We start from the raw sequence: 25,246 nt of genomic DNA on the forward strand, positions 1-25,246 counted from the left end.
TCCATTAACACTTTTCATCCTTTTTTAAAACTAAAGTTGAAGGACTATACTCCTTAAGGAAAGCACAAAAAATATGTGGAATTAAATCAGAGGACAAGGCAAAGTGAACTGAGCTTGCAATTGCCAAATGTAAAGAGCAAGACAACATGCTGAGCTATGTTATATTGGTGTTTGTTGATGAAGTTCTATCCATATCCTCTCATGGAAGGCTGACTTTAAAAAATCATAACCTCAAGGTTTCTGAGATTCTCATTTGTCAATCTACTTGAGGCAAAGTAGAACAGAGGACAAGGCCCCAGTTATGCTGTGTGGAGACAGACTAATAACTAGAGCTGGGCGAATATAGCAAAAATGTTTTCCTTGAATTTTTTTTTTTAATAAAATATAAATGTTAATTTGTGCAATACAAAATCATTTGGCTCTGTTCATGCCCTTTTAACTCACTTTTGAGTTTACTGGTGGCAGGAATGTTAATCCAAGCACTGAATTTAAGTGCAGATTCTTCCAGAACATTTGCTGAAGATAAATGTTTGATTTTTTTTAATTACAAGTGATTGCCAAGGAAACATGGTTATAAGAGTTATATTCATGCAATTAAGGAAGTGAAACATGTCATACGTTGTGCATCCATTCAAATCAGCTCATTTGCATACTGAATACTCACAATGAAATGCTTGCAAACCAACTACAGGGCAAGAATTATTTGATGAATAGCTTTGAAAAATGAATGCACATGAGAAAAATCAGACTGTACATGGCCACATCATCAACACAAAAAAGGTGAAATTCAGTGAAGAAATTGTTCATGAAATTAATCTCTCAATTCTTTAATGTTGTAATTTCACACACCAGGGCTGGCTGGCTATTACATTGTCAAGCATTACTGTTTTCGAAGTATGTTTACAACTGTTTGGAGCACAGATGTAATTTTGATCTGTTCTAATAAAGATGCTTGGCTGGTTCACTTTGTTACAGTCAGTCCAATGTACAACTTGATTGACTGACTCTCAAAGAAACCAATAACTCCTGGTCTCAGAGATGCACATTTCTTTTAACCAGCCTCCCAGGGATCCAGGCACATAACTGCACTAAAATTAGTACCGCAACTAATGCTAACTTTTACTACTGCTAGCTAAGTGAGAGTGGTGGTTACACAACCTTTTTGCAAATGGAAAAAACCATAACTGAAGATGGATATAGGTATGTCTACACTGCAGTTAGACACCCATGGTCTGTGTCAGCTGATTTAGGCTTGCGGGGCTCAGGTTACAGGTCTGTTTAATTGCAGTGTAGGGTCCCACAAGGGGGGAGGGTCCCAGAGCCCAGGATCCTCCCTGAGCCCCAATATCTACATTACAATTAAAGAGCCCTGTAGCCCCAGCCCCATGAGTCCAACTCAACGGACACAGGCCAGTTGTGGGTATTAAATTGCAGTGTAGACATACTGGCACCAGAGACTGTCAGGGTACGTTTGGATATTAGAAAATACTATGGGTAACCCCCCACACCCTTGAAATATTCCATGGCTCACATTCATGGTGACAGCCTTCCAAATTGGCTCTGGAATGACACTACAACAAGGGCTCCAATTACTGGCAAGTAATCTCACTGTTCAAGCTCCTGCCTCAGTAACCATACCATTTTTCTCTTCAGGCTTATTGCCTTCTCTTACCTCAGCCTTTTAGATCTTGCTGACAAAATCAATAGGGCTTGTGGTAAGATTAAAGGGGGGAAAAGCACCTTGTTAGAATGTCAACCAGGGGGTTTGACTGCAATTATCAGATCTTCCCTTCTCTGTGACATCAATAATAAGAATTCTGATTCTGACACTCATTATAAACAGCAAGGGACCAGAGGACTGTTTGCCACTACAGGTCTGTCATTCCATGAGAATTTTTTTTAGCAGGGAAACAGGTCCTCCTGTTAAAATGGTTTTATACCAATCTAACTCCATTGACTTCATTGCAGTTATTCTCCCTTTATACTGGTGTGACTGAGATGAGAATCAGATACACAATTCACTTCTTCTAACTTTTATCTAAAAAAACAAGCACTTGTTTGTTTTGTTAATGAGGGTTGTGACACAAGCAAAAAGCAAATTCAAATGGCGAGTGAACATGATTTTGGTACTTACAAGGACCTTAATGTAAGAACTCATCATAAAGAGTATAGCAAAGCATGCCACGTACAAAAATATATCACTGCTTACACTTAAAGCCTGATCCTTCATTATGTGCACTCCTGTAATCCCACTGAAGTCATTTGGAAGATTTGAGTGCACAGAAAATGCAGGGTTGTGCCTTTTTGAAATGCAGTGACCTAAAATTGGTTTCTATTCGTAATGCTTAAGTTTAAATTGCTATTATGCTGTGGAGATGTTTGTTATTGGTATTATGTTGTTAGCTAAAACTCCAGGCAACTGCATTGGATACCTCATTAACTTGAATAACTGAGAAGAAACAAAACAATATAGCTACAGAGCAGAAAGACCAGTAACATTAGGGCTTTTTCCATCAATGACTCCAGTTACTTCTTCAAACCTAATCATTTGCTTCATTTATTATTTATTGTATTATGGTAGCAGCTGAAGTCCTTATTTAGGACTGTGGCCCCATTGTATAAGCTGCCGTAAATATCAAGGTGACAGCCAGACACTGCCCCCAAAAATGTGCCGTTTTATAAACTAGAGTTTCTCCTTGTTTACAGTGGTAAGGGAGATAAGGATCAAGCCCGTGTCCGTCTATGTCTTAAGGCATCTACAAGATTGTGGGTGTCATGCAAATGACAAATATTTTTTGGGGAAAGCTACAATAATATTTTAAAAAAAAAGAACAGGAGTACTTGTGGCACCTTAAAGACTAACAAATTTATTAGTCTCTAAGGTGCCACAAGTACTCCTGTTCTTCTTTTTGCGGATACAGACTAACACGGCTGCTACTCTGAAACCTAATAATATTTTAATACCTCTTCCACAATTCACTTCAAGCTGAATGTGGGACAAGGAATCATTAAGGATCATATGAAAAAATAATGGCCAGATCCTGAACTTACACCAGCTGAAGATCTGGCCCTGACTTAGCACCAAGAACATGTTCTGTAAACTCAATTTCCCTATTTGTGATATAGGCACTTGCATGTGTCATATTTTCTAATGAAACAGCTGGCCAGCTTTAGTAGCACCACAAGATGTCCTTCTGGAGAAACGGGCATTAAATAATGAAGCCACAAGTGAGGCATCAAAGTGCTTATCTTGGGCACACTATCACAGAAAGGCCAAGACTCTATATGATTTTTTTAGAGTAAGTTTTGTTGATGCAACCTACTGTAAGTACCATAGTATAAAATTGATTCTGGCACTCTGTAGTGCTTCAGTAATTTACTTTTGCTACAATGCCTCTTTTTTTTTAAAGTTCAGAACACTGGACTGTAAAGAGTTTTGTGTCTTATTCTAGCAAGAATTATGAACTGCAATTGTATCTTTGCTCACTAGTTCTACCATGATATAGTGCCACGTTGTTCCACAGTGCATTATACTATGAAGCCTAGAGCAAATATCCAACTGTATTTCCAATTGTTGGTCCAAGTTATAGTATTGCTTTACCATAAATGCTTTCTTGCTTTGTATTGCAGACAATGAAGGGGGGAGGTTACAATGGGAGTGGTCTTAAATAGCATAAGTGCACATTGGAAACAAGCAATCTAATCTTGCTGTTTGCCCAAACATTGGCATATGTGAGTTATAAATGCTACTGCAGCAGCAGTGATTAGTCCTATGCTACACTGGTCACTCTTACAAATTTGCCTGCTGCCTTTGATAACTCAGTGAAACATGCTATATTCCCTTTAATGACTTTAGGTAAGGATAGGTAATAATGCAAACAGAGCCTGATCTTAAAGTCATTGAAGTTGATGGAAGACTCCCAACAATTTCAATGAGCTTTGGACCAGGCCTTGTGATAGGATGTTCACCCCACACCAGAGAAGAAGGGGTTAATAGAGGCCTCCTGGGTCTGCCACACCCTCTCCCAGAAAGGAACAATGGAGACGCATCCTCCAAGCAGCCTAGGGTGGCTGCACAGGAGGCAGCCAATTGGAGGGAGACCGCACACAGCAGCCAATCAGGGCCCAGAGGGCTCACATAAAAGGAGCTGCAGGTCAGAAACCGTCAGTTCCTGTGGGGAGCCCATGGAGTGAGTACTGTGTCCCTAGCCTGCTGAAAGAAAGCTAGCACCAGAGACAGGTCAGTTGCTGCCAGGGAATAAGCCGCTGAGTACCCTGAGGCAAGGGTGAAGAAGGTGCTGGGGCCATGGGGAAGTGGCCCTGGGGATCGCAGCAGCAGTGAGAGGAACTAGAGGTGCAGCAGGAGGCTGCTATTCACAGGATCCCTGGGCTGGGACCTGAAGTAGTGGGTGAGCCCCAGTTTCCCACCCCACCCCCCGCACACACACACTTGCCACTGGAGAAGGGGCATGTTTATTGGACTGAGACACTAACTCCTGGAAGGGGGGAAACATGGATGGTGATACAGCCGGAGGCTTGAGTCGCAAAGAGGACTCTGCGGTTCCTAAGGTGGCAGGCAGATACAGAGATGGAGTGATAGTCTGCAAGCTGTGGACAGGGAGTGTTGGCCTTGAGCTAATCCCCAGATTGACCAGGAGGAGGTGCCAGTCTGACAGTGAGTGATGTGCCCTGTGACAGGCCTATACTGAGGTAAGTATCTATTTAGCAAAGATAACACTATTAAAAGTGACCACTTTCCTACTGGTTTTGAATGAACAATGTACTGTACATTTACGATGGAAGAATCAGGAGGAAGGATGTCTGGGGAAACCAGATGCAACATGTTTGAATTTTATATTGCACATTCAAATAAGTACACGCATGTTTAGTTGAGTATGTGAAAAGTGGAAGTCTACATTACTTTAGGCACCATTTCTTCCTCACAACTTAGCTCTTTCCGCTTCTTTTTTTTTTTTTTTTCATAAAAAAAAAAACCCCAAACACACAAAGCTAAGTGTGAGAAAAATAAATGCACAAAAGATGTTAATGCAACATTGCAGTTGCAATTGGAGCCAGAAATTTGTTTCTCCTGGGTTGTGCATGAGTATGATTGTATTTAATGAAAGAAAACAAAGAAGGCCCCAGTCCTGCAATCATTTATACATGTGCTTCACTTGAAGTGAAGTCAATGTGATTACTCTTGGGCATAAAGTGAAACACATGCATCAGTGTTCTCAGGAGTGGGGACTAATACAATAACTGGAAATACACCATGCCGCAATAACCGTCACTCCTGATAAGGGACTCACCAGATGAAATTCTATTAAACACTGAATGGTACAGTATAGAGCTGATGAAAGGATGACAATTCTGATTCACAAAGGAGCTTGAAATTTGGCTTAATTTGGACTCATAATGAAACCTGGATTTTTTGAAGTTCTCAGAAGGAAAATTCTGAAAGGTTTCATATTTATCTAAATCTTTTGGTTTTTATTATTACATTATACAAAATGAAAAAAGAAAAGTCCTCTCAAAATGAAAAATTGAAACATTTCATTCTGAAAATGTGGAAACAGACATTTCAAAGTTGTCAGAACTTTTGGGCGAAGGGCTTTTCTCCACCATAAAATTTTGGTGAAATAGACATGCTTTTGTTGAAGCATCTCAAAGGAAATACATTTTCTGACAGAAAATGGTTTTGTTGGAATTTTTCTGAACAGTTCCAGTAGAGAGGGCACTGCTAAGACTCTTTCACTATAATTCCCAATTGAAACTTTTTTATCCCTTTCTAAATCAGTAAGCTGCAATATCTCATGCTTGATCTCAGCCAGAATAAACTCTTTTGGAACCTCTCCTTGCTGATAGTTAATTGTCCCCAGGGGTTGCTCTTGAACAACGTGGGACACTCCTTCTCTACAATCTGGTACTGAAAGTGCTACCTTTGTAATAGCATCCCTTGGCAACCTGCCAAGCACTCATGATGTAGGTTATTTACTTGTTCTCATAATATAAGAACTAGGGGCTACCAAATGAAATTAATGGGCAGCAGGTTTAAAACAAATAAAAGGAAGTTCTTCACACAGCGCACAGTCAACTTGTGGAATTCCTTGCCTGAGGAGGTTGTGAAGGCCAGGACTATAACAGAGAACTAGATACATTCATGGAGGTTAAGTCCATTAATGGCTATTAGCCAGGATGGGTAAGGAATGGTGTCCCTAGCCTCTGTTTGTCAGAGGGTGGAGATGGACAGCAGGAGAGAGATCACTTGATCATTACCTGTTAGGTTCACTCCTTCTGGGGCACCTGGCATTGGCCACTGTTGGTAGACAGGATACTGGGGTGGATGGACCTTTGGTCTGATCCAGTATGGCCATTCTTATGTTCTTAGGTGTTTTAAAAATCTATGCACATCAACAAGAAACATATTAAGTGGTATACCATGCAACCATTTACCCTACAAACTCAGTTACTGAATGGGTTATTTTTTTAAAATAACCTTTCTTTTAAAATGCTCCTGCTGAAGCTCTGCACCATCACCATTTTTGGCCATTGTCGGAAGACAGGATACTGGGCTAGATGGACCTTTGGTCTGACCCAGTATGGCTGTTCTTATGCTCATGCTTTATATCTTGTTTTCTACCATCATTTGGCATTCAGAGGAAGGCCACGTACAATGGTGGCTGAGAAGTGGAGGGGGAGTGAGTCAGGTTACATAGGTTCTAAGCTTATCTAACCACTGATTCAGTAGATTGCCCTTATACCTTATTTAAATACAGTTGGATTGACTGGCTCCTAAACAAATCAGGACCTCGCTGGGAACAAGATGTTGCATTTGATCTCGATTTACTCATCAGTCTCTCTCTCTGCTCATTGCCGCTGCTGCTTCTCCTACCCCAAATTTCCTGCCTACTTAAATAAACTTGATAGATTCCCAGTTAGCTCATCCTTCAGATCACTTCTTAAAGCCTGCCTGTTCTGAGAAGTCCATCAGTGATAAACGCATCAGTTTGTTCACTGGATTGTACCATTTCATGCCTCCACTTAAGTGTTGGAGAGCAGGAGTCTGGGCTCTATTGGTCACATTAAACCTGTTGTAAAGTGCAAGGTAGTTACAGAGCTCTGTGAAGTCTGAGGAATGTAATAAGTTCTGTAGATACCGTGATGATGGACACATGTCCTGGAAGAAGAACACTTACAACAGACCCAGATTCAGCTGAAGCAGCATCAGGCATTATTCCTACACTACAACACAGCACCTGGTGGGTAAAGAGCAAGGCAACCATAGCACTGAGCAGATGCTGCAGGCTGGTCTATGCTAAAAAGTTAGATCAATCTCGCTCCATCACTATGACATAATTAAGCCGACCTAAGCCCCAGTGTAGACAGTACTAGGTCAATGGAGGAATTCTTCCATTGACCTAGCTCCTGCCTCTTGGAGAGCCTCTTCCATCACTATGCTAGTGTCTACACTATGGTGTCACAGCTGAAGTTGTGTCACGGTAGCATTTCTGGTGTAGACAAAACAAGTGCCAGTCAGGGTGACCTCTTTTACAGAGCCAGCGTGGGCAGCAATCAACCAAGGTAAGCTATGCTGTTTAATTACAAGCTCTGCACAGGCTGCATGAGTTCCTGACAACATTAGAAATGCAAATAGCTAGCAGTGCCTTTATAGCTATAATCTTTTGTCTGAGCATTTTCTGTGGGACAGTTCAGTACCGTGTCAGACATCCTAGTTTGGTCCCTAAAGAGGAGCTGAGCTGGTTTGAAAATCTAGTCCCACAAATTCTGGCTTCAAGGGGATCAGGGCAGCGGCCAGTAATAACAACTTTTAATGCAGCTGTTTGATGCATCTTCTTTATACATCAAGGGTTACCCTGGACTCCTACTCAGTCCGATTGAAAACACACACACACATTGAGGGGTGTACTCTTGCTTTTTAAATTCCTGTTTATTAGAAGGTGCTAGCATTCTGTCATGCACAGTCTGTGGCTCAGATGGAAAACAGCATCTGCTGAGATAGAAAAAGCAGACGGGCTCTGCTTAAACATTATTAACAATCCACATTTAACTCCGCACTGAATATATCAGACGAATTTATTTCCCATTACTGAATTAGTATTTCTTGCAGCAGCTCCTGACTGTCACCAAGTTTCCATTACACAGTGTTCACATGGCCCTTTGAAACAGGAGCTCTCTGGCTCCTTAATGTAATTTTAAAGCAGATTTAATTCCATGCAAATGGAACTCCAATTTGCTAACATGTTGTGAATACACATTTGAACTTCACCCAGAGCATATCTTTTCCACTTTCAAAGAGGACGTGATAAGGTGCAAAGAGAGAGCCTGGTACTGTTACCTGCAGAGAGGGGAAAGGCAAAATTGGTGCTTTCTCCTTCCCAGCAGACTAAGAAAGTTAGCATAGCAATAGCCAACAATGCAAGATCTCCAGTCTTTAAATTCCTTTTTCTCCTTTGAGGCCTCTAGTCCGCTCCTTCCCCACTCTGCCACTGGACTGTTACCTTCTTATGACCCCTTTGTGACCCTACACAGGTCATTTATCTCCTCCATCCTCCTCCCAACACTCCACCCTGTGGCCAACTCCTATGCTCATAGACTCCTGTCCTTCCCTTAACCCCAGCACAACAGTCCTCCAGTATTTCTCTTTCATCTCTTCCTTTCCCTTTAAAAGTTAACTACAGGATCGAGCTGCTTGTCTTGGATTCCCAGCAGCTGTGCTCAAGTTTTATACACTTGGGTGCACAAAGCAGTCTCAGGAGTATCTCATTTGGGAAGCCCCCAGAGTTTGCTAGAGCTCAGGAGGTTTGACTGCCACTGGGCTTAGGGCCCAATATGCAGCCAACTGGACTTTGAAACCAACATTCAGAGATTAGCATGGGAAAGGCAGAGGCTCAGTACCGCAATGGAAGTAGTAGGTCCTCTGAGTGTGTGTGTATGTGTGTGTGTGGGGGGGCAGGGGGAGTTGCAATGAGCCCTCCACCCAAAGGGGAGCAAAAGAGCCAGAGAAAGGTGCATTGTTACAGAGGAGAGAGTGGAGAATGCTCCACCTTTTCTCAATGGCAACAACTTTCAGCCATCAACAAATTGGGTTGGATTCAGACTGGTAACCTAGCATTGGAAAGGGCTCCATATCTTGTCTGGTGATACAGCACTATATTAGTTTCCTAATCCATCTACAACCTGATTTTTTTCGCCCCCATCCCTCATTATATTTCCTGGAATGGTGTGGCTCACATTAGCAAAAATAAATGAAGTTACAATGCTAACAATGAACTGCAGGTGGCATCCTGGGACATGACCTTCAGCATAAGGCAGTACAGGGCTGTGATGTAATGAAACAGCAATTGAGAATAAAATTTCAGCATGGGAAATCAATAATTGCCTCTTTGTTACAACAGAAATGAATTCCATCTGAGTGACTCATGTGGATTACAGATTTTGACATGCAGCTGATCTAGTAGAGGTTGTAGACTTTTTCCATTTGTCTCCACCACCTCCTCCTCCTCCAAAGGAATTGTTATTAAAAGCTGCACGGAGAACTCTGTTGCTTCTTCAGTATTTTCTGTCTCTTCCTATCAAGAAGAGCTGCTGAAAAGAAATCTAAAACTTCACAGTTTGTAAATCTGCTGAGGGTGCAGAAAGGCTCTTTGTCTCTCTTGTGATGCTTTGATAATGGTAGAAGATGATGGATGTTAACAGCACATATTTTGAGACTGCTTGATGTAGTATGGAGGCTAATATCTACCAGCATGTGAAGAATAGCAATTGCATTGGCCAAGATTTTTCTAAGAGGCTGCCATTTGAGGCCTGTAGGATAATTAGTTCCACAAATTTTAGCTGTTTGACTATTTGTTCTGCACCATGATATGAATATTTAGAGTTAAAGAGCAAATCCAGGTACAATTTTCCTGGAGACTGCACCTTAAAAACAAATCTTTTAAGGGTCAGATTGTGCTTCACTTACTCTCATGGGTGAGCAGTTATATTGAAGTCTGTAGCTGCTTACCCATGGGAGTAAGCGATGCACAATCTGGTGCTATATGGGCAAGGAGAATTACTAACCCTCTCACATACACAATGGTTGTTCCTCCGTGTCAAGGCTGAGAAACAGTAATGAGGCAAAGCGGGGAAGCTGGGATTGTTGCTGCTGCTGCACAGATTCAGTAGAAACTAGAGTATAGTACTAAATTCACCAATTTTTCTCCCACCCTTTTTTAAAATAGAATACTTGACACAGCCACTTATTTCGCATTTTTAATCCATCAGGCTCTCTTGTTTTTGTGGATGAACAGGCTTGATAATCAGATTGGCCTTAATTAGCAACCCTGATGTGTGAAATGGTTCTGGATCTCAGTATGACCTTCTGGGAAGTGGTTCATAAGCAATAAGTAGATGGTCATGGTGGCAAAGAATCCCTTTATAACGTTGTCTTAGCCCTGTCGTCATTTTTTTTTTTTTTAAGAACAAAATGAGACTTTAAGCCACACACACAAAATATCAAGAATTGGACTTAAACCCACACAATCAGGGAAAACCAGTTTGTTTGAGTTTGTTGTCTGATAACTTCAATAATTTGCCAAAACTAAGCTTATCACTTCCTGGAATGTGATCAAAGGAGCTGTTTGCAAAGGTTAGTGTGGTTTAATGGATTTAATAGAGAAGGATAATAATAAACTGCTTACAGGCTATTTAGAGTTACCAGCTATCATGTAAACCTTGATGATAATATACGCTATGGAAAAGAAACTGTAGAAGCACTGTCTGATTGGCCTGAGGAGTGACCATTATGGTATTACAGTCTGCTGAGTTGTGATATAACAATCTGCTTCATGTACATACCCAAACTTTGGAGTTTATATTTGGGTCTTCATGAATCGCAGTTACTCAGCTGCAACTTTTAAGTGTCTCTGAAATCCATTTTACTGTATTACTAAATGGACACATCTGTGTTGCACGTAAAACTGAGCACTGGATTGGGATGAAAAATGATAACAATTTTTGCCAAAAATTGTCATTGAAATTTTAAAAAAAGTTCCAGCCAGCTCTACATGCTGATCAAAACCCCAAACTATTTTTTGAAAATAAATCACAAACTATTTTGTCAAAACAACAAAGAGTCTGGTGGCACCTTAAAGACTAACAGATTTATTTGGGCATAAGCTTTCGTGAGTAAAAACCTCACTTCTTCGGATGCATAGAGTGAAAGCTACAGATGCAGGCATTATATACAGACACATGGAGAGCAGGGAGTTACTTCACAAGTGGCGAACCAGTGTTGACAAGGCCAATTCAATCAGGGTGGATGTAGTCCACTCCCAATAATAGATGAGGAGGTGTCAATTCCAGGAGAGGAAAAGCTGCTTCTGTAGTGAGCCAGCCACTCCCAATCCCTATTCAAGCCCAGATTAATGGTGTTGAATTTGCAAATGAATTTTAATCCATCAGGCTCTCTTGTTTTTGTGGATGAACAGGCTTGATAATCAGATTGGCCTTAATTAGCAACCCTGATGTGTGAAATGGTTCTGGATCTCAGTATGACCTTCTGGGAAGTGGTTCATAAACAATAAGTAGATGGTCATGGTGGCAAAGAATCCCTTTATAACGTTGTCTTAGCGCTGTCGTCATTTTCATCAGGAATGGCAGCATACACAAGCCAGTAAGTGAACACTTCAATCTTCCTGGTCATTCTATCACAGATTTAANTCTTTGTTGTTTTTATAGATACAGACTAACACGGCTACCCCCTGATATTTTGTCAAAATTTCACAACTTAGCACTATTGTCTACACACACAGCCTCTTGTTTTTTTTTTTAAAAATGTTTTACAGCTTTTATGAATTTAAAAAAACATTGGAGGTTAAATATTTCTAAACCTAACATTGTAAAACTATAGCTGAATGCCTTTTGTCTGTGACCTTTGGTTCCTGAAGCAGAATCCTGAATAGCACAGTATTTTTACACATTAACATCCTTTGTTGATATTCCAGCCAATCCCCTCTCCTCTAAAAATTAATTTGCACTAACTTTGCTTAGCCCAAACGTTGGGGTTTAAAAGACCAATAGTAAGAAGTAAACAAGTTGTGAACTCTGAATATGTGATGGATGCAGCCTTAGCTCTTGACTGGCATTAGAGATGCAGTCACCAGGTTCCTTGGCAAAGTTTTTTAGAAAGTATAGTATTTCTTTGCAATTCAATATGTGACTAATTCCTTAGGGCCAGATTTTGATACCTTTTATTATTTGTATTGTTTTAGAATCTAGGGCCCACAGTCAAGGATCAGAGCCCTATTGTGCCAGGTGCTGTACAAATAGAGAACCAAAATATGTGTCTCAAGTTTATAATCCCAGGATAAGATGAAAAGGCAAAAAGTGGATACAAAAAACAGAGAAGCACCAGGTAACAAGGCGACGATACCGGTCAGCAGTGTGAGAAGCGACCACAGCATACCAGGTACCTAAGAATTGTAACTTTTCTTGTTGGCATCACAGCAAAGTAAAATTTTAAGGAGAGATTTGGAGGAGGACAATAAGGCAGCTTAGCAGTTGTTTTGAGTAGCTCCTCTGATGCATGGGGTGACACTGAAGAAAGCACAAAGGTGCTTGTTGGAAATATTGACAACTAGATAATTGAAGCTGATGTAAGCAGAGTCAGGATGAGCTCTACCCTGACATCTGGTGTGAATTATGGCGAGTGTGGAAAAGAACTCCAGGGGCTGATCTTGTTTGCATAGGCACACCCACCCGCGTGGCATGAAACAACAGCAACCCAAAGTGGTTACTTTGGCTGGTGTGGGATCCCCAGTTTCTCTGTTATTGGGGCAGGAAGAATAAAGTTTTGTTACCCTCATTCTGTGAATCAAGGCCAGTGGAACTGTTGTATGACAGAAGGACTGAGTGAGTCCTTCATCATTACCTAAGTAGCACTTGCTTGACAAGGGGCATGGGTTACAAAATCCAGTGAATTGCCAGTGAATTGAGAGAGGATGGGGACAGGTATTTGTACCTGATAGTATGGGCTCCATCTGAGGGCTTGACATACCAATTGCACCATCTCCTCTCTCCACTGTTGAATGTCAGAGCTAACTTTGATTCTGTTAGGAGTCTAGTTATAGGCTGCTGAGCTGAATTCACTTAGGGACAATGATGCACCAGCAGTGGGGCTCCCCTACTATGAGCTGAAATTGCTAAGAGCTGAAATAACAAAAGAGCTAAAGTTATTAAGAGCTGAGATCACTGAGTGCTGTGTTAACTAGTGGGGGAGCCTGAAACTATATTGCTAAGCAGCTGGTGGAGCAATTTGTGGGGATGACTGGAGCGGCAGTGAGCAGTGCGGAGCTTTGCAGGGCCGGTTGGAGCGCCCCAAGGAATGGCGAGCGGAGCTGTTTGCAGGGACGGCTGGAGTGGCGCAGCTTGTAGAGCGGAGCAGTTCGTGGGATGGCTGGAAGTGGACTGGCTCGTGGTGAAGGCCACGGAGAGACGGCCGGCCGGCCTTGGATCACGTAAGGTGCCCTTTAACACCCTGTTTGCCCTCCTTTTACTCTGGGGCTGCACTGAGCAGGGACAGAGACTTTGGGGTTTGTTGGACTTTTGGGTGGTTGCTGGACCCAAGGGACTTTGGGGTGTTGGACTTTGGGAACTCTGGGTGATTTTTGGGTTGCTGGATTCAAGAACAAAGGGAAAGGACACAGCCCAATTTGCTGGGGTGGGTTTTTTTGCTCATGGTTTGTGTTATGAATCCTGTTTGTGGTGGTTTTCCAATTTAATGCTGATGTCGTTTACCTCATGTTATTAAACATTTTCTGCTACACTCAAACTCCGTGCTTGCGAGAGGGGAAGTATTGCCTCTTAGAGGCACCCAGGGGGTGGTATGTAATTGTCCCAGGTCATTGGGTGGGGGCTCGAGCCGGTTTTGCATTCTGTTATTGAAACAGAACCCCTAGATACAGAACCCGGCCCTTGTTGCTGCCAACTTAGATGGGCAGAAGGGTTACACTGGCCTTACTGACCAAACAGAAGCCTAATTTGGTATCTTGTTTGTGTAGGAGAGGTAGTGTAGGAATAGGCTATGCAGTTCCTTAAAAGTGAAGACCAATAGATTTATGTTTGTTGTGGTAGAGAAGTGAGAACTATCGGTGGGTTGCAAAGACAGGGATTATATGATCAAAGCAACAAGCCAGAAAAATGATTATTGCAGTAGTCTTTTGAACAGACATAACTCAGGCAAGATTGAATTCCTCCAGGCCCAAAAGGAGGATGTTGCAGTGGTTGTGACATGGAAAAAGGGCTTGGAGGAGCATTTTAGCTGTATCAATGGAAAGGGAAGGCTGGATCTTATGCTGTTTAGGAAAATTGGCATGATTTCTACATTTAGAGGTGTAAGCCTTCAGAGAGGGCAGAGTCAAAGATGACATGCGGGTTATGGGCCTGAGTGACAGGGAAAAGATGGTTGTCCACAGTCATTGAAAAAAGGATGGTGGGGAGAGTTTGGAGGGAAGGTTAAGGTTTCTTTTTGGGTCATAAAGACCTCCCGGTGACTGGTGATACCATCCACGAGGTGATGTCGGAAAGAGAGACCTGAGATTTTAGTTTGGACGGGAGAGGTCTACTACAGTGGAAAGGTAAATCTGCAAATGACCAACATAAAGCTAATAGCTGAAGTAATGTTTGTGAATGAGATCACCCAGGGACAAGGTAAAGAGGGAGAAGTGGAAGCCAAGAATGGAGCCATGAGAGATTCCTACAGAAAGCTGGAGGGGGGCTGAGGAGGATTCTCCTGATGAAACTCTGAAGGAAAGCTTGGAGAGGAAGGTGCACTAGGAGAGGACAGACTCATGGAAGCCAAGGGAGGACAAGATTTCAAAGAGAGCATGACTGATATCAAAGAAGGCTGACAGGCCAAGGAGGATGAGACTAGAGATTGGTTCTGAGCTTTGGCTAGGAAGAAGTCATGAGAGACTTTGGGGAGAGCCGTTTAAGTGGAATGCAAGGGATTAAAGCCAGATTGGAAAAAATCTAGGAAATGAACAGAAGGAAAGGAACGCCAAATGGTGATGGTAGATGGTGCATTAATGATCTTAGAGACGAAGAAGGAGATGGGATGGTAAAGAGGCAAATAGGGTCGAAGGTGGGACCACTCATGGTGTAAGATATTATGGAACGTGGATAAGGATGTCAAAATCTGGATCTTAATTATAAAGGCCCATGTGCAAAAGTGCTCAGTCCCTGCAGTGCCTGTCACCTTAATCGCTTCTCAAAGTTATGCCATTAATGACTCTCCAAAGATGTTCCAAGATTCTTTGTCCTGTTGCCGACCCTTCCTCTCTTTACTGAGATAAGGTTGTTTAGGGTGATGCTCACTCTGACATCTGTAGCCAGTTGTTCAGACCATGCCTACCGAAAAGGGAACCATCTGCTAACCAAGCCACTTTAAATAGTATTGTTTTTAAAAACGTTGCTGCTTAATCGAGACTTCACGTGACCCCTTTCCATCTGAGGTGAATTATAAATGAACAATAAGCGATGATAGAAAAACAAGTACCCTGGCACAGGATGGGGTTCTAACACACCCATCCTGGTAAAGATAAGCTTCTACCACATCCTGAATTTCCTTTTAGTCATAAAACAAAGGGCAGAAGGCAGTTGTGGTCACATTTCTTACTGACAGAACTGAATTCCTGAATGTATTAGTATCAAGTGCATAAATTTACTACTGTTTAAGGTGCCAACTTGACAACAATAGAAATTAAGGACTTATCTACCTGGAGAAACAAGACTGGCATAATTATAAGGGAATACGCTATTTTGGAATAGCTTCCTATGTAGATTCCATTCTGGAATTAAATATATTTTGTTCCAGAAAAATTACTCTGCTTCCAAAGCACACTGATTATTCTGGAGGTAAGTGAGTTTTATTCCAAAGTGTCCACATAGGGATCTATACCACAATAGCTGTTCCAGTCAGTTTCCCCATGCAGACAAGCCCCAAGGTTCTCTGTCGGCAAAATACATCACTGCACAAATTCTCCCATGACAGTTGACATGATGAACTGCCAATGAAGCCCATGGAAGTATCTTAACTTCTATGGGAAATGGAGTGGTCTCTACCTCTGTACTGAGAATGCCAGCAGGACACTGTAGGGTTCTTAAAAATCTAACTGCAGTATGTGCTGCTGTGGAAGTGTGGAGCTATCAAGCTGGTCTTGCCTGGATTTAGAAGAAGATTGTCATATTCCAGTTGTCTTACATTCTTACATTTCTGAGATCCCTATAGGCCAGTAGAGACATGTCTGACTGCTTGCTAGAAACTGATCCTGTCCATCGAGGAATGCTCAAAGAATCAAACTGTTCCGAGCGCTGAGAGATTTTAATCTGGCCACGGAGTAACATGGTGGTTTCCTAGCTTTCTATCTGACAATGTTCTGCACAGGATAGGTACTGTACCACAGGCTGCAGCAATGGACCTGGCCTCACTAAGAGGCCTCAAATATATTCTGACAGGCCCACTCATAGCTAATGTGTAATGCAGCCTCCGTGACCACTCAAGCCCATGCCTCTTGCAGAGACTGCTGCCAATAGTGACCATTTGTGCCAAATGGGATGTCAGTAAGACACTTCCATCCTGCAGTGGGGGAATTGGCTCTGTCTTCTAGGCACCAACTGATATCACATAAGACACCAAAACTTAATTGAATTTCTTAGAATGTGAACGGTGACGGAACCTCCTATTGCTTACAGTATATGACCTGGCAGATGCACATGAATATATATTGAATTACACTCTTCGTAAAAATAAACAGAGGCTGGGTTGTCACAGCCTTACTCATATTGAATAGTATCTTATTCCATTAGTAGTTTCTGTGGCAAGGCACCTCCTTTGCCTGGTCAGCCTCAGCATTTCTCCTGCTGGTGGTGGGAGGCCTGGAGGGAATCAATCCTAGTCCAAGGGGCTTTTATTCTTCACTCTGGTTTAGTTTTCAATATTTACAAGGTGGGCGTCAGGGAAGGCCCAAGAATACTCTTAAGTATACTCCTGCTCCCTCTCCAGTGTGTTGCCTGTCTGCAACAACTCTTGGTTACCACTTCTTCCCTAAACAGCAGTTAACTTGGTTACCTGCCCTATAGGGAGGCATGACCGCTTTCTACCTGAGAGGAAACATTTCTCCCTACTGCTGTTAACCTACTACAGCTTGTTTTTCCTCTCCCTCACTCTCTCTCAGGCACACACCCAAAACAGGAGTTTTCAAAAGTCACCAGCAGCCCTTAATTGGACTCGGGTGTCTCTAGTTAACTTGTGGTAACTTCGTTTCAGTTCATATGGAATAGGGCCTTCACCATTCTAGGGCTGATATATCTATCCTGTCTGGCTTTGTCACATTTCATTGCTTTCAAGGGTACTACTCCCAGAGTAAGATCATATTCAATGTGAGTAATGGTGTCAAAATCTGGCCCACAGAAAGAGTGCACGAGCAAGAAAAAAAGCAACCTTCTTTCCTAATACCTGTTTATCTGTTGCAGCAAATAAGCTGAAGCCTGATTCTCTTTTAGTATTTACATGCCCTACAAACCAGACTGTCCCCTCTCTGGTAGCTAGTTCCAAACTCCCAGCCCTTGCCTTATGATGGGGAACCCTCCTAGAGCCTTAAGCTAGGCAGGAATTCACCCAGAACTCACTCCAATGCAAACATCTACCTCAGCGCCTTTTTCAGCAAGGACAGAACCATGAAACAGGACAGTTAAAGGAAGGATAACAAAACGTATCAAAGACACAGCTGACCCTAACAGGGGCTGCCCAAATGACTGCCCTGACTGTTTGATGGAGAGGTGGAACTAACTTCTGATAAACTCAGCAGCAGCCACCATCCCTTGCTGGCTGTTTAACATGCTCCCTACCTGCAGCTGTGCATGGTCCCGCTTCCTGTGACTGCTCCGGCCCCACCTGCTCTTGTGCCTACTTCAACCCTTCCACTTCTCCCTCCTTAAAATTCCTGGCTCTGCTTCCTGACCAAGTCTCTGGCTCACCCATTGGCTCTGGCATTTGGCTTCTGATCCCTGGCTCTATCTCAGCTCTGCTCTTGACTATGCCCCTGGGTGTCCCATGGCCCAGATCCTTGACTCCATCTCAGCTCCGCTGTAATCTCTATTGCTCTGACCATTAGGCCTGACAGCCCATGTCCCAGCTGTGTGCTTGATAGCCAGTCAGGCCCTTCAGGCAGTGGCTGACTCTTGCACATGGTGCAACGCAGCTTCCTAGTGGCCATGCACTCAAGCCTCCCCCAGGGCTGTCTCCCAGTCTTGAGAGCTGGGCTTCCTGCATCATGGCAGAAACAGCATGTACCTGTGCGTTCCCTCTTCATCTTCCTTGGGTGGGGAACTGGCCACAGGAAGTCAGGGGTGAAGTTTCCTGCCAACCCTCTAACCAAACAGGGCTCTGCGGGAGTGGAGATGCCAGCTCCTACTTTCTGCCTGTCCACTAAGCAATCCAGGGGAAGGAATGGATTTCCCAGCACAGCAGCTAACATGTGGAGCTTGGGGAGTCTGCACTATAAAGGACCCTTGAAGTCCCAATTTAAAAAATGCGAAGGGTGCAGACTGGAAAATAAAACCTAGTGGTGAACAGCGATAGTGTAAGCAGGAATATGGATAATCATTTGCTTTTCAAGTCACAGAGCCAGTGGGCTGAATTATTCACACGTGCTACAGCTCACAGTGACTGGGTGTGATGGCAACATTCATTTAATATCCCTATACGTGGGAGTTCTGAGCGTTGTAGTGTGGGCTGGAGAAAGAATTACAAAAGAGCTGGAGACCTGCACACTGAACAGAGAATTGCTCCATGAGATGAGCCACTTGTCTGCCTAATCAAATGCATCTGTAGGAAAGGTTTAATTAAATAAGGCTCAGTTTACACAGCTATAAGCCTATCTAGGCAATCACAGTTAGCAAAGCCAGATATTTTCCATTCTGGAGAAATCTGTGTGTCACAGCAGACAAACTTTTTCCATTTCAGGGAAAGGCACTGGAGCAGCCTCATCCACCTCCGTAACAGGTCAGCCACCCTGGCCTCTTGATCTAACCGATTCTCTAGTGGGGATGGATCAGAGGCAGAAAGGTAGATGCCCAGATAGAGCAGTGGACCCATGCTTCACTGGATGGCCTTGAGCGCAGGTGGGAGGAAGGTCACCTGCCACCTGTAAAGCCCATCAGGCCAGAGCTCTTGATCCAGTTGATGTGGGCAGAAGAGGCCACCGAATAGGCAAGCCTGGACCAGGAAGAGCACGTTGTCAGAGTATGCCAACTGGCCCACCTGCAAATCTGGCTTTTGGAACCCCAACCCTATCATCCTTTTGTGGAGGAGACAGAGGAAGGTTCTCATTGGCAATGGTATAGGGCTGGCCAGGGAGCAGGCAGCCCTGATGAACCCCTTGTCACAGCAGATTTGGAAAGCAATGTAGTAAATTCCTTATGCCTGATTTTTTTTTTCCGTTTACTGTCAAACTTTCTATTCAGTTGAATTGCACCGTTTGAGTTTACCCCTGGAATGCAACACGCTGCCACAAACTGCCTGCAAAAAGCTTGTCTGCTGTGACACACAGATTTCTCCAGAATGGAAAATATCTGGCTTTTCTAACTGTGATTGCTTAGATAGGCTGGTGTTCAAGCAGTAGGCCCTGTCCATGCTTTGGCACTGGACTAACACCCTGAGCCTACCTCCAGGTACCTGGCCCATCTCCAGAGGAAAATCCTGGAGTTTGTCAGGTCAGGGCTGAACTGGGTCTCTGCAGGCGTCCTGAGCCTCCCCTTGGAGGAGGGGGACAGGCCTGCTCTGCCTCGCACAGTCAGGTCCATGTCTTCTGCGTCCAGGCCCTGCAGAGACTCCTTTACAGTGCAGGTAGTCAGGCATGGAGCATGCTGGCAGATGCTTGCCTCTGCCGTCTCCAAGGGCTCCAATATGACCTGAAGCTCTTAACTCCACCTAAAATGTCTCCCTGAGACTTCTTTGAGCTGCTGGTCTTCTACCAGGACCTCCTCAGGACCTGGACCTCATCACCAAGACTAGCTTCCACGGCGGCCACTGAGTGAGAGGATCTCCTCGCAGAGCCTCTGCTACACAACCTCCATCTTTGTATGTAGGTGGCAGAGTTCCCCTTGGTGCACTCAGAGGTTGATCCTCGCTGCTACAACCAGGATCGGAGACATCCTGGACAGGAACGGCGAGTTGTATGGGCCCGTGGTGCCCAGGCTCCAGGAATATTCAGGGACCGGAGGCCTGGCTGCACCAATTTTTGGAGCTGGGTCTCTCCCCTGGCCTTGCCTGCTGCCCCCGTGTGCCTCCCAGGGAGCGTCTCTCAGCCCCCACCTGCCACCGCTGTGCGCCTTCCCCGGCCCCAGAGCGTCCCTGCCTCAAGCAGGCGACTGCTCTGCGCTGCGCTCCCTCGCCGTCACCGCTGGCCGCTGCTGCCTACAACACAGGCAGCCTGGCGCAGGTGGCAGGCTGAGGTGGCTGCTGAACCTGCAGTGGGGGGGGGAGGAGGCACACACATGATTGGCAGCCCTCCCCTCCCCTGCATCCACCAGGAGGCAACGCCGAGGGGCTTCCGGGAGACGGAGTCTGGACCTCACCTGAGCAGCTGCTGGGACTTCAGTGAGTGTCCGACCACGTGATCTGCATCCCCCTGCCAGCAGCCACCAGTCCTGCCCCACACTGGGCAAGGGGCAGCCCCATCCCCCATGAGGCTATGGTGAGCAGGCTGCAGCAGGCGAGGAGGCCACGTGTGATGGCAGCCCCCTCTCTGCCCCCAGCACCCATCACAGGGGAGGTGAGGGGGTTTCCTGGACCTGAGAGGGGCCCAGTCCCTAGGAGCATGTGCAGTAATGGTGCCGGGTGAGTGTGCTGCCGGGGGGGAGAGGGCTGGGGGACTGCGGAGTCGTCCTCTCTGGCTCCAGCCCTGGGGCAGCCTGCCTGTACCCCCCAACTCCTCATTCCCAGCCCCACCCCAGAGCCTGCACCCCCAGCCAGAGCCCTCATCCCCCACACATTGTGCAATATAGGGAAAGTGTTAAATGTCTACTGTTTCCAGTTCATTTTTACATTATTTTAAAAACTATATATTGGCTTACAAAGCAGGTTTGGGGGGTGGAACTTGGACCCATTCTGGGCACCACCAAAAATTATACAAACCTGCTGCCCCTAGTCCTGGACTGTGATTGGAGGGACTGGGTGGACCCCTTGGTGCTCAGCTGGCACAGAAGGCTATCTGCCCCTCATGTCCCACATCATGTGCTCCAGGAGATGAGGGCAGCTTTACCCCCTGCTTCCCACACCTTTCCTCAAGTGAGTCCTCCCCACAAGCCCTTCACTCCTGGCCCTACAGACCTTACTATTTGGCCTCTGCCCTGTGAGCCTCTCTGGCTGCTCCCCATGAACTATCTGAGCCAGCTGTGAGATGTACAGGAAGTCCATTTCTGAAATGTGCCCAGAAAACAGCCGTATGTGTTCATGCTCCACACCCTTCATGTCCTGCCCCGACACAAGTGGTGGGACCTCATGCCTCCCAAGGATGGTGAGAACTCCAGTGGGCTAGTCCATATTTCACCCTGGTCCCACAGCCCACCATGGATATCAGCTGGTGGCTCTTTCAGGTGTGTACCTGGCGTGGTTTATGACCTCACCCGACGCCTGCTCCTTCTGCCACGAAAGAGACACCCTGGCGCACATTTCCATCGAGTGCACCAGGTTTCAGCCCTTCTTCTGGCTCCTCCAGGACCACCTCCCCCTCTGGTTCTGACTGCACTTTCCCCTCACTTCCTGATTTACACTCACCCTATCCATGGCCCCACTAAGCGGCGAGACCTCCTCGTCAACCTCGTCCCTGAAGCTTGCCAAGGGGGCCATCCACCATACCAGGAAGTGAAGGAAACTGGACTGCAGGACCTGCCTCCGATCCTCCCTCAAGATCATGTCTCCAGACAGCCTTCCTTCGGACTGTGTCCACTGGCTCCCTGGACGCTTTCAAGGAGCAGCGGATGCTGTCCAGGGTTCTCTGCTCAGTGTCCCCCTCTGGATCCCTGAGTGTGACCCCCAATCCTGTCCCTGTTTTTTCATTTGTTGTCCGTTGTAATCATTCAACACCTGGGTCTGGTGGTTCCTCCCCTTAGGCTGTGGGGATGGGCATTTAGATGTGGGCGGGCTTCTGCCCTCCCATCCCCGGTGCTTCAATAGGTGAAAATAGGAGTTACCACAAACTGTATAAGGTTTTCAGACCAGTTTTGCAAATTCAAAAGATTCAGAACATATTGCATCTTATCTCTTGGGTGCTTATCAGAACTTAAACTGCAACCCATTGGCATTTTTGTTTTTGCTGGTAGAGACATAAAAAACAGTGTTCCCACCAGCCACATACATTAGATGTTAAAGTTGATAGATTACTATAGCTCTTGAACACAGCATCTTCTTAAAGAGGAGCTATTAATAGCGGTATCATGTCTGCACATTATTTAATTATCTTTATTTTCTCTACTTCTACAAAACTCATTAGATTGTTCCCAAGGTTGTATAGTTCCCTCTTGAAAATTTTGATTTTCCTATTTTTGTCTCTGTTATTTTTTTATTACTATATCTAATTTCTACTAATGAGTTTGTTTATATTTGAGGAGGAGATGAGTGAGAGTATGCAATACAATTATGACATTTAATATTAACTTGATTAAAGTTTAACTGATGGAGAACTGCATAGCTCAGGAGATTCATAGTGGGCAGGGCTTTTCATTGCTAGATCACTAGCTCAGATGTGACCCTGGTCAGTAAAGGGACAGAAAGTCATTACTGTGATAACTATTTGGTGGTCTATAGGACATACATTTTTTTATTACCATCTTGTTCCCAATGACGCCCAAGTTGGTTAGGCTGAGCAGTTTAAAAGGCATTGAAACTGAATTGCCTAAAGGTGAATTATGTCTCTCTTATTCAGTTTTGCAGCACTTCAGAAGGACACTGGTGGGGGCGGGGGAGGGATGCTGAACATGTACTACCTGTTCTGTGGGTAGAGGGTGTCAGTCCCCAAGTGGGCAAATCTGGTTCCTTTCTAGTGCACGGAGGTTTTTCTTATTATATTTCCAATCTGACTAGAACTGTGAAGAACAAATAAGCCTGTGCATGAGCCTATTCTCATGACATTTCCAGCATAACTTCTAGACCTAAAAGGTTCAGAGTTTTGATAAGTATTCACATATTTGCATATTTAGCCAGCTGGAACTTTCAAATGTTGTGAGATTCCACCATCACTAAATGAGGTTCAGTGGAACATCTTTGCCATTTCTAGGCAATATCTGTTGGTATCTCTAGCTACTGTACAAATATTCACAATTGAATAGACCAATCTGATTCTTGGAGACTAGAGAAATCTGAAAGCATGCAAAAGCAGTTCTGTGTTTTCTGACAAAAGAACTATGGCGACGGTCAGAGGATAATACACAAATTTTGGGTTTAGGATTTAACACACCATATCAAATGTCTCAGCAACATAATGATCATGAAGGTATTAGAAAGAAAGTATTAGGAAATGCTCAGGAAGACACACTTAGCCTGAACACTTTACAATCCCCCCATCAGCCATTAACATTACTCAGCATTCAGCATTAGTCAGCATGCATTAAATATATCCAGCTGCCCTGAAACACTACCATCACATTATGCAAATCCTTCTAAAGACCCAATCCACCTTATCATTTGGTCACTTTATAGTCTAATTCCAATCCAGGCTACATCAGCTCATATTTCCTATACATTCATATTAACATATTATGTCACTCTGGGAGAACTGGAAGTCTGATTTCCATCTATGTCACCTACAGCAGGATGATTGCCAGCAGGAATGCTAAGAAGTAGCACAGTATATAGACAAGAGACGAGACCAAACCAAAATCACAGAATCAAACATCCCCCAAAACTTGAGGTTTGGAATCTGGTTCTGAATTTCACAGTTTGGCCCCCATTTCTAGAATAGTTTGAATGAAGACCCTGGCTCCAAAAACCTCAACATCGTTTGGGGTTTTTGAAAGAGGGTGAGAGAACGAGTTTGAAATCTGAGTTTTGTGGCTTAGGCCCAGCCTTAGAATGACTCATACTTCCATCCACTACCTCTAACAAAGTTAACAGAAGGGGCTTTTTCTCTGCCCTTACCTGCCCAGGACCCTGGGTACAAACTTGAGTGTCAGCCACCTGTACTTCTACAGTTTCACTGCTATTGTTACTTGAGCTAGCTTTCATCTCCTTTCCCACTTCTTCTCCTCTCTATTCCTGAAATACAAAGTGTAGGAACGGGAAGAAGAGACTTTCTGCTGGAGCTGCCCCTTCTGGAAAAGGAGAGAAAAAACCCCGGAAGCTGCTCTCCCACTAGGTCTGAGGTGGTGGGAATGAAGAAATTTTAAACTGCAGAGGGATGCAGTTGTGGGGGAGAGGGGCAGGTATGAGGCAGGGTGGGGAAGGAGGCAGAAGTGACCTATGGCTCAGGAGGTAGAAGTAACATAGGCATGCAGCAGATGAGGGCTATGGAGGAACAAAATTAGTTGATGTGCGGCTGGGAAGGCACAGAATGAATTGGCATTTTGAGGTCTGGGGAGAAGCTGAAAACTCTGCACCACCAGGCAGCACTTTGTACACATTTGTGTAATTTTATACATATTTGTAATGTGATCTTAGTTGGGTCCTCTAGCAACAGCTTCTGCAGCAGGGGCCAAAATCACATTGTCACCACAAATCCATGAGTGTTGACAATATCTTGTAGAAAGCCTGTTCTTACATGATTCCCAGCACAGTTTTGCAGATCATAGAGTTTCGGTTCAGGCTCTATTACAGTACGGCGCTTGTACCCAGTGCTTTACCATTTAAAGAATTATGGATTGTTTGACAACACAATCATTATTTCCTCTGTACTTTAATGGTTCAAACTTCATGCTTAATAGGTGCAGACTTAGCTTTCACTCATCTTTAGATAGGCTAAGACTATTTTTGACATTGCTGTTCATTTTCTTAGAGCAGCTCAGCTGGTGCTGATTCTGTCTGGGGAGACTGTTGTCATAGCTTCCCAGAGCGCTGTGACTTTAAATACAGATTAGGGGTAACTCCATTTCCCTGGCCCATCACTTACAGTACTGTGCTGTACGCTATGAGGCTTTGCCACATGTAGAAGAGTTTTGTCAACCGTTGAAAATGGCTGCTTGCCCCTTCGCA

The sequence above is a fragment of the Trachemys scripta genome, chromosome 5, assembly GCF_013100865.1.
Source record: "Trachemys scripta elegans isolate TJP31775 chromosome 5, CAS_Tse_1.0, whole genome shotgun sequence".
Classification (NCBI taxonomy): domain Eukaryota; kingdom Metazoa; phylum Chordata; order Testudines; family Emydidae; genus Trachemys; species Trachemys scripta.